Genomic DNA, 9361 nt, shown 5'->3' on the forward strand with positions numbered 1-9361 from the left:
GCTACTCCATCTCTACGAAAAATACAAAAATTGGCCAGGCATGGTGGTGCATGCCTGTAGTCCCATCTACTTGGAAGGCTAAGGTAGGAGGAGCACTTAAGCCCGGGAGGTCGAGGCTACAGTGAGCTGTGATCATGCCACAGCTCTGCAGCCTGGGCGACAGAGCAAGACTCTGTCTCAAAAAATAATAATAACAATAACAAATAAAATACTTGTGCTCAGTTTGGCAGCACATATGCTAAAATTGGAATGATACAGAGTAGTTTAGCATGGCCCCTGTTTAAATTTTTAAAAAAGAAATAGCCTTGACTGGGTGGTGTGGTTCACGCCTATTATCCCAGCACTTAGGGAGGCCGAGGCAGGCAAGCATTTGAGATCAGCCTGAGCAACATGGTGAAGCCCCGTCTCTACACAAAATACAAAAGTTAGCTGGGCATGGTGGCGCATGTCTGTAGTCCCAGCTACTTGGGAGAAAGAAGTGGAAAGAAGTGGGAGGATCGCTTGAACCCAGGAGGTGGAGGTTGCAGTGAGCGAAGATCACACCACTGCACTCCACCTTGGGAGACAGAGTGAGACCCAATCTCAAAAAGAATAAAAAAGAAAAAGAAAAAGAATAGCTTTCATTGCAGTGGTTTTAGCAGCACCATACTGGAAGCAAGCTGAATATCCAACAGGAAGCGATTGCTAGCTGAAGTGTGGTCCATCTACACCGGCACCATCCGATAGAGCTTTTTGCAGTGATGGAAGTGGCCTGTGTCGCCACCCAGTACAGTGGCTCCGGTCATGTGTTTCCACTGAGCACTTGAAATGTGGCCAGTACACCTGAGGGACTAACTTTAATTTTAATTAATTTAAATTTAGCTGGCTGTGGTGCTGCACACCTATAGTCCCAGCGACTCGGGAGGCTGAGGTGGGAGGATCGCTTGAGGCTTGGAGGTTGAGACTGCAGTGTGCTATGATTGTGCCACTACATTCCAGCCTGAGCAACATAGCCAGACCTCATCTCTGAAAAATAAAAATGAAGAAGAAGACAAATTTAAATAGCCATGCGTGATTAGTGATTACCATCTCAAACAGTACACATCTACACGATAGAATATTTTGTAGCTGGAAACAAGAATAAGACAGATCTATATGGACTAATAAAAAAAAATTATTCTCCCAGTCTGGGCAACATAATGAGACCCCGTCTGGAAAGGAAGGAAGGAAAGAAGGAAGGAAGGGAGGAAGGGGGCCGGATGCTCTGGTTCACACCTGTAATCCCAGCACTCTGGGAGGCCAAGGCAGGCAGATCACGTGTGGTCAGTAGTTCAAGACCAGCCCGGCAACATGGCAAAATCCTGTCTCTACTAAAAATACAAAAATTACCCAGGAATTTTGGCTCAAGCCTATAGTCAAAGCTACTTGGGAGGCTGAAGCAGGAGAATCGCTCGAACCCCAAAAGGCAGAGGCTGCAGTGAGCCAAGATCATGCCACTGAGCTCCAGCTTGGGGGACAGAGACAGGCTCCATCTCAAAAAACAAAACAAAACAAAACAAAAAAAGAAGACAAGAAAATAAATTAGCCAAGAAGTGTAGTGGCCTGCACTTGTGGACCCAGCTACTAGTGAGGCTGAGGTGGAAGGATCGCTCAAGTCCCAGAGGTGGAGGCTGCAAGTGAGCCAAGATCACACCACTGCACTCCAGCCTGGATGACAATAAATAAATAAATGAACACCCTGCTGTGGGCTGAATGATTGAACTTTGAGAAAGGGAAACTATCCCCTTTCTACAGTGATGGGAACATTCTATAACTGCTCTGTTCAGTATAGTGACTCCAGACACCTGTTTCCATCAAGCATTTCAAATGTGGCTGGCGCAATTGAGGAGCACAGTTTTTTAATTTTAATTCATTTAAATTTAAAAAGTCACACGTGGTTAGCTTCTTAGAGTCGAGTTGCATAGCCTTGTCTTTCATTTTTCTTTCTTTTTTTTTTTTTTTTTTTTTTTTTGAGACGGAGTCTCACTCTTGTTGCCTAGGCTGGAGTGCAGTGGCACAATCTTGGCTCACTGCAACCTCCGCCTCCCAGGTTCAAGCAATTCTCCTGCTACAGACACATGCCACCACGCCCAGTTAATTCTTGTATTTTAGTAGAGACGGGGTTTCGCCATGTTAGCCAGGCTGGTCTTGAACTCCTGATCTCAAGTGATCCACTCACCTCGACCTCCCAAAGTTCTGGGATTACAGGCGTGAGCCACCACGCCTGGTCGGTTATTATTCTAATGGGGTGGGGAACTGCCACATAATCCTGTGTGTGTACACATACACAACTAGTGAGAAAATTGCAGAGAGTGACAGGCATTGTGATGAATGTAACGGCTACGGGGCCGGACGCAGTAGCTCATACCTGCAATCCCAGCATTTTGGGAGGCTGAGCCAGGAGGATCGTTTGAACTCAGGAGTTTGAGACTAGCCTGTGCAACATAGCGAGATCCCCTCCCTACAAAAAATACAAAAATTAGCCAGGTGCGGTGGTGCATGCCTGTAGTCCCAGCTACTTGAGGAGCTGATGCGGGAGGATCGCTTGAGCCCAGGAGGTCAAGGCTGCAGTGAGCTTTGTCTATGCCACGGCACTCCAGCCTGGATGACAAAATGAGACCCTGTCTCAAAAAAAAAAAGTGACTAAGGGAGACTGAGTGGGAGCGAAATGGCCAGAGGTGAGCCTGGTTGTCCAAAGCCAAGAGCTGGGATTGTGCTCCAAATGTCCTGGGCGAGATGGACACAGTGGCTCACACCTGTAATCCCAGCACTTTGGGAGGCCGAGGTGGTGGATCACCTGAGGTCAGGCGTTCAAGACCAGCCTGACCAACATGGCAAAACCCCGTCTCTACTAAAAATACAAAAATTAGCCAGGTGTGGTACTGCATGCCTGTAATCCCAGCTACTTAGAAGCCTGAGGCAGGAGAATCACTTGAACCTGGCAGGCGGAGGTTACAGTGAGCTGAGATAGCACCATTTCACTCCAGCCTGGGCAACAGAGCAAGACTCTGTCTCAAAATAAATAAATACATAAGTAAATAGCCTGGGTGGCCCTGGGAAAGTTTTAAGCCAGGAAGGGTTATTGGTTCTAGTAACTCACTGGGACTGGCAAACCAGGGAGTGGGAAGAGGCAGACGTGAGGCCAGTGAGGAGGGTGCTGGCATATACCTCTCAGGGACCCTGGGCTCCCCCTCACTTCCTCCCTTCAGACCCCGAGTACTTTCCTCTCCCCACTGTTGTATTTGCTCAAAGAGAGCATTGAAAATGAGGAACGAGGGATGTGGCTCCAGCCATCATCTTTCTGGAGATCTGTGCACTCCTAGACTGCTGAGAGGACAATGAATTGTCCAAGGCCCAGTGGGAGCAGAGACTAGTCGGGAGGGAAGAGGGGAGGAGATGGTGGCTTGGACACGGCTGTCGGTGAAGGGACAGGGCTGAAAGAGCTTAGGTGTGTGTTGGAGGCTGAGCGGATGGGCTTTGCTGATGAGTTAGGCTGGAGGAGTAAGAGGAAGAGAGAGAGAGAGGTTTTTGCGTGGACACGAAGACACGGTGTAGCTATTGAGTAAGAGAGAAAGTGGGAGGGACCGGTGAGGAAGAGCTGCAAATGGAGAGATCAGAAATGCTTTCTATTCTGTATTATATTTTTCAAAACAATACACATTCATGAGGAAATCATGGGACACCTCCAGACTCTGGGACATTTTTAAGTTAGCTAGCCTGGATTCCCCAAATGTCAATGTCCTAGAAAGGAAAAAAGCAGGGGATTGTTCTAGATTAAGAGAAGAAGGTGATGTCATAACCAAAGCAAAACACGAAAATCATTTGTCCGATCCTGGTTCAAAAAATAATTAGCTCTTACAGATATTCTTGGGATGCTCAGGAAAATTTGAATGTAGACTGAATAATAGATAAAATTATGGGATTCATTTATTAGATGTGATAATAGTATCACAGTTACCCTCAGGAGAGGCAAGCTGAAGTGCAGTATTTAGGGGTAAAAATGTGATGTTCGTAACCTCTTTTCCAATGATTCAGATAGATGGACAGAAAGATTGATAGCTGGATAGATAGAAAGATAGATGGATACATAGATGGACAGATGATAGATAGGATAGATGATCAACATATTAGATAGATAGATAAATAAATGGATGAATGGATGGAAGGATGGATGGATGGATGGATGGGTGGGTGGATGGATGGATGGATGGATGGATGGATGGATGGATGGATGGAAGGATGGATGGATGGACAAATGGAGGAAGGAAAGGGGGGATGGATGGATGGATAGATAGAGAGATAGATGAATAGATAGATAGATAGATGATAGAGGTATAGATAGATACATAGATATAGATACATAGATAAATAGATGATAGATAGATAGATAGATAGATAGATAGATAGATAGATAGATAGATAAAGGCTGGGCACTGTGGCTCATGCCTGTCATCCCAGCACTTTAAGAGGCCAAGATGGGTGGATCATTTGAGGTCAGGAGTTTGAGACCAGCCTGGCCAATATAGTGAAACTCTGTCTCTACTACAAATAAAAAAAAATTTTTTTTAATTAGCTGGCTTGTACCTCTAATCCTAGCTACTTGGGAGGCTGAGGCAGAAGAATCCCTTGAACCCAGGAGGTGGAGGTTGCAGTGAACTGAGATTCCCCCTGCTGCACTCCAACCTGGGCGACAGAGTGAGACTGTCTCAAATAAAAAAAAATATATGTAAGATATATAGATGATAGACAGATGGATAGATACACAGATAGGCAGACAGATGAATGAACAGACAGAGGATAGATAGACACATGGATGGATGAATAGATTAGATAGAGGATAGCTAGCTAGATAGCTAGACAGCTAGATAGCTAGATGATGGATGGATGGATGGATGGATGGATGGATGGATGGATGAATAGATGGTAGATGGATAGAGCAAATACAACAAAATGTTAACTTTTGAATCTAAGAGGAAGATTCATTACGCTAGTCTATTTTTCTTTCTTTTTTTTTTTTTTTGAGACGGAGTCTCGCTCTGTAGCCCAGGCTGGAGTGCAGTGGCCGGATCTCAGCTCGCTGCAAGCTCTGCCTCCCGGGTTTATGCCATTCTCCTGCCTCAGCCTCCCGAGTAGCTGGGACTACAGACGCCCACCACCTCACTGGGTTAGTTTTCTGTATTTTTTAGTAGAGATGGGGTTTCACCGTATTAGCTAGGATGGTCTCGATCTCCTGACCTCGTGATCCGCCTGTCTCGGCCTCCCAAAGTGCTGGGATTACAGGCTTGAGCCACCATGCCCGGCCCCTATTTTTCTTTCAACTTTTTGGTATGCTTGAAACATTTTTATAATTAAAAGTTTGAGGGGGTATTGAAAAAACTGGTTCATTTGATATATAGCAATGTGTAACAGCTTTTTTTTCTCACTGCAACCTCTGCCTCCTGAGTTCAAGCGATTCTCCTGCCTCAGCCTCCTAAGTAGCTGGGATTACAGGCATGCGCCATCAGGCCCTGCTAATTTTGTATTTTTAGTAGAGACGGGGTTTCTCTATGTTGGTCAGGCTGGTCTCAAACTCCCGACCTCAGGTGATCTGCCTCGGCCTCCCAGAGTGCTGGGTTTACAGGCACGAGCCTCCACGCCCGGCCTGTAACAGTTTTTCTGAATGTTTGGGCTGCACGTAGCTGCTTAGCACCTCTGCTTTGCTGGCCCCTGCTGGGCACCTGGGCACTACCTGAGGAGATTCCAGTGAATACCAGGGCACAAGAACCTGAATTATCCTGCAATGTGGACAATTTGGCCCAATTTTTGGAAGAGCACCCAGTGAGGAAGAGGTTTTTGGAAGTGACACCAATGAAAAGTGGGAGGAACCCAGAGCACAAAGGCTGTGTGTGGCCATGTTTCTTTAGCCACATCCAGAATCCCATGGGGTCTGATTAAAAATGCAGATTCTTGACCCTACCCAGGTCTTGCTAAGTCAGACCCTGGTGGAAGGGCTGAGACATTTTCATTCTAATTTTTTGTACAGACAGCGTCTTGTTATGTTGCCTGGACTGTTCTCAAACTCCTGGCCTCAAGTGATCCTCCCAGCTCAGCCTCCCAAAGTGCTGGGATTACAGGTGTAAACCACAGCATCTGGCTGCATTTGTATCTTTAACAAGTCCCGCAGTGGCGTCATACACACTTTACTTTATGAATCACTGGCCTACAGATGTGTACATTGGCTAGGTGAGGTGGCTCACGCCTGTAATCTCGGCACTTTGGGAGGCCAAGGCAGGTGGATCACCTGAGGTCAGGAGTTTAAGACCAGTCTGGCCAACGTGGCAAAACCCCGTCTCTACAAAAATACAAAAATTAGCCAGGCATGATGGCAGGTGCCTGTAATCCCAGCTACTTGGGAGGCTGAGGCAGGAGAATTGCTTGAACCTGGGAGGTGGAGGTTGCAGTGAGCTGAGATTGCACTATTGCACTCCAGCCTGGGTGACAGAGTGAGACTCCATGTCAAAAAGAAAAGAAAAAAAAAAGGCTGGGCACGGTGGCTCACGCTTGTAATCCTAGCACTTTGGGAGGCTGAGGGGGGAGGATCACGAGGTCAGGAGATCGAGACCATCCTGGCTAACACAGTGAAACCCTGTCTCTACTAAAAATACAAAAAATTAGCTGGGCATGGTGGCGGGCGCCTGTAGTCCCAGCTACTCAGGAGGCTGAGGCAGGAGAATTGCATGAACCTGGGAGGCAGAGCTTGCAGTAAGTCAAGATAGCGCAGGCAACAGAGTGAGACTCCATCTCAAAAACAAAAACAAAAAAGGATGTGTACGTTGAGTTTATCCAGAAGACAGCTGCTTTTGACTGCCTCCCCTCAAATCCATGACCTTTATGGCATTCTGATTTTTTTTCAGGGTGACGACACATTCAGCTTCAACTAATAGATTATAATTGGTCTAAACCAGTGGTTTACAAGGAGGGAAAATTTTGCCTCCCGGGGAACTTAGAAAATGTCTGGAGACTTTCTGGGTTATCACAGCTAAGGGTGACTGGGGTCCACAGGGTAGAGGCCAGGGATGCTGCTAAACATCCTACAATGCACAGGAAAGCTCCAAGCAAAGAATTATCCAGGCCAATACATCTGTCAATAGTGCTGAGTTAGAGAAGCCTTGGTCTAAACCAAACATAAAAACCCTACTCCCTACTTCGCAGCCTACTCTGCAGCTATTGAAGGCCACTGGACCCAGTTCTGACCAATGAGACCCGAAGGAAGTCAGAGAACGCTTTTCTTCATAAAAGAAACCCATGTGGCTGACCCCAATCCTCCCTGCCTCCTCCTTTGAATACAGACGTGATGTCTGGAGTTGTGGCAATAATCTTGCAACTATGAGAGAAAGGACAACAGACTCACACCCTGACATCAGAGTCCCTTATATCCAGACATCATCTTCTTCCTTTTTCTCTTTCTTTCTTTTTTTTTTTTTTTTTTGGAGACAGAACCTTACTCTGTCTCCCAGACTGGAGTGCAGTGATGCAATTATAGCTCACTGCAGCTTTGACCTCCCAGGCAACCCTGCTGCCTCAGCCTCCCAAGTAGCTGGGACTACAGGCCTGCACCTCTAGGCCTGGCTCTCATTCTTTTTATTGGTGTTGAAACTATAGAATCTATTTTTAAACTAACCCAGCTAAGTTGTTGTCTTTTGTAGAGACAGGGGTCTTGTTATGTTGCCAGGTATGGTCTTAAACGCCTGGCCTCAAGTGATCTTCCCACCTCGACCTCCCAAAGCACTGGGATTACAGGCGTGAGCCACTGCACCCAGTGTTAAAAAAAAAAAAAAAAAAATTATTAAAAATTTAAAAAGAATGATCATGGGCCAAGTATGGTGGCCCACACCTGTCATCCCAGCACTTTTGGGGACTGAGTTGGACAGATCACTTGAGACCAGAAGTTTGAGACCAGCCTAGGTAACATGGTGAAACCCCCATCTCTACAAAAAATACAATAGCTGGGACTACAGGCACCCACCACCACACCCAGCTAATATTTTGTATTTTTAGTAGAGAAGGAGTTTTGCTGTGTTGGGAGGCTGAGGCAGGAGAATGGCGTAAACCTGGGAGGTGGAGTTTGCAGTGAGCCTAGATCGTGCCACTGCACTCCAGCCTGGGTGACAGAGCGAGACTCCATCTCAAAAGGAAAAAAAAAAGGAAAAAAAGTTAGGGCCGGGCACAGTGGCTGACACCTGTAATCTCAGCACTTTGTGGGGCTGAGGCAGGTGGATCACTTGAGCCCAGGACTTTGGGACCAGCCTGGGCAACATGGTGAAACCCTGTCTCTACAAAAAAACACAAAAATTGGCTGGGCATGGTGGTGCACGCCTATTAGTCCCAGCGACTTGGGAGGCTGAGGTGGGGGGATCACTTGAGCCTGGGGAAGTCGAGGCTGCAGGGAGCCATGATCTCGCCATTGTACTCTGGCCTGGGCAACAGAGTGAGACCCTGTCTCAAAAAATAATGACAATAGGCCGGGCGCGGTGGCTCAAGTCTGTAATCCCAGCACTTTGGGAGGCCGAGACGGGCGGATCACGAGGTCAGGAGATCGAGACCATCCTGGCTAACACGGTGAAACCCCGTCTCTACTAAAAAATACAAAAAACTAGCCGGGCGTGGTGGCGGCGCCTGTAGTCCCAGCTACTCGGGAGGCTGAGGCAGGAGAATGGCGTAAACCCGGGAGGCGGAGCTTGCAGTGAGTTGAGATCCGGCCACTGCACTCCAGCCTGGGCGACAGAGCCAGACTCCGTCTCAAAAAAAAAAAAAAAATAATGACAATAATACCAGTCTGGCCAACATGGTGAAACCTTGTCTGTACTAAAAATACAAAAATTGGCTGGGTGTGGTGGCGCACACCTGTAATCCCAGCTACTCGGGAGGCTGAGGCATGAGAATCACTTGAACCTGGGAGGCAGAGGTTGCGGTGAGCTGAGATCTCTGCACTGCACTCCAGCCTGGGCGACAAGAACGAAACTCTGTTTTTTATATATATATATATATATAAATTCAGCATATTATATATATATAAATTCAGCGTGTATATATATATAAATTCAGCATATATATATATGCTGAAATTCCTGCAAACTAACATTAACTTTGTCTTCATTGCGGGCAGAATGGCAATAACATCATCTGGAGGTTATGATGATGTCATCTGGGTAGGAGGCAAATTTTTTTTTTCTCCTTACACTGGGCCCCACAGAAGAGGGTGAGGTTTGGCTGCAGGTTTGGGGGATATAGCTAAGGAAGGATGTCAGCTCTGGGCCAAGGACAGGAATGACCTATCAGATCCCCCAGGGAAGGAGCAGGACCT

General features: G+C 46.8%; 1 pseudogene; it reads left to right on the top strand.

Moving 5' to 3' along the window:
• Window positions 1–214: 214 nt before the first annotated feature.
• On the top strand, window positions 215–314 carry LOC119623999 (U6 spliceosomal RNA; annotated as a pseudogene).
• Window positions 315–9361: the final 9047 nt, after the last annotated feature.

The sequence above is a fragment of the Chlorocebus sabaeus genome, chromosome 11 (genome assembly GCF_047675955.1).
Source record: "Chlorocebus sabaeus isolate Y175 chromosome 11, mChlSab1.0.hap1, whole genome shotgun sequence".
Lineage (NCBI taxonomy): Eukaryota > Metazoa > Chordata > Mammalia > Primates > Cercopithecidae > Chlorocebus > Chlorocebus sabaeus.